Genomic DNA, 676 nt, shown 5'->3' on the forward strand with positions numbered 1-676 from the left:
GCCACCCCCAAGCGCAGCAGCGGCGCGGGGGTATAGCTCAGTGGCAGAGCATTTGACTGCAGATCAAGAGGTCCCTGGTTCAAATCCGGGTGCCCCCTTGGAAGTTTTTCTTCTCTATTAAAAATAGTACAAACCGAAAAAAAAAAAAGTACAATCTGTTTTTCATTCTTGACTCATTTTTTTTTATTGTTGGGTATTAATTGAGGGTACTCTTGACTCATTTTTTTTTAATTTCTTTTCTTTCTTTTTTGTAGTTTTTGACCGGGGCTGGGTTTAAACCCGCCGCTTCCGGCATATGGAGCTGGCGCCCTACTCCTTTCAGGCACAGCGCTGCCCCCTTTTGACTCATTTTTAAACACTGGTTTATAGGCTGAAAGACAATGAAAATGAAAAAAGTCCTTTTGTCATTTTTCTTTACTTTTTTTTTTTTTTTACTGTTTTTCTATGCATTTTATGTTACATCTATTCCCCAATGCCGTAAGTTTTTGTTTCTTCGGTTTCTTCTGGGATATCTTTTTCTTATGTGCAACCTCCTCTTCTGATTTGGGAACCTCTTCTAATTTGATCCTTTTCAGTAAGGATCATCTCCATGTGGCAGGGAGAGCTTATGGATCAGACAAGTTTGGTGAGTCATCTTGACTGCTTTGTTCACCTGAATATGCTCAGTGACCAGAGA

At 40.2% G+C, this 676-nt stretch overlaps 1 non-coding gene across 1 annotated transcript; it reads left to right on the forward strand.

Moving 5' to 3' along the window:
• Window positions 1–26: 26 nt before the first annotated feature.
• TRNAC-GCA lies at window positions 27–98 on the forward strand. The gene has a single exon. It is a non-coding gene; the product is annotated as a tRNA-Cys (tRNA).
• The last annotated feature ends 578 nt before the right edge of the window (window positions 99–676 follow it).

The sequence above is a fragment of the Otolemur garnettii genome, unplaced genomic scaffold (assembly GCF_000181295.1).
Source record: "Otolemur garnettii isolate 467f Iridium unplaced genomic scaffold, OtoGar3 scaffold00018, whole genome shotgun sequence".
Classification (NCBI taxonomy): Eukaryota; Metazoa; Chordata; class Mammalia; order Primates; family Galagidae; genus Otolemur; species Otolemur garnettii.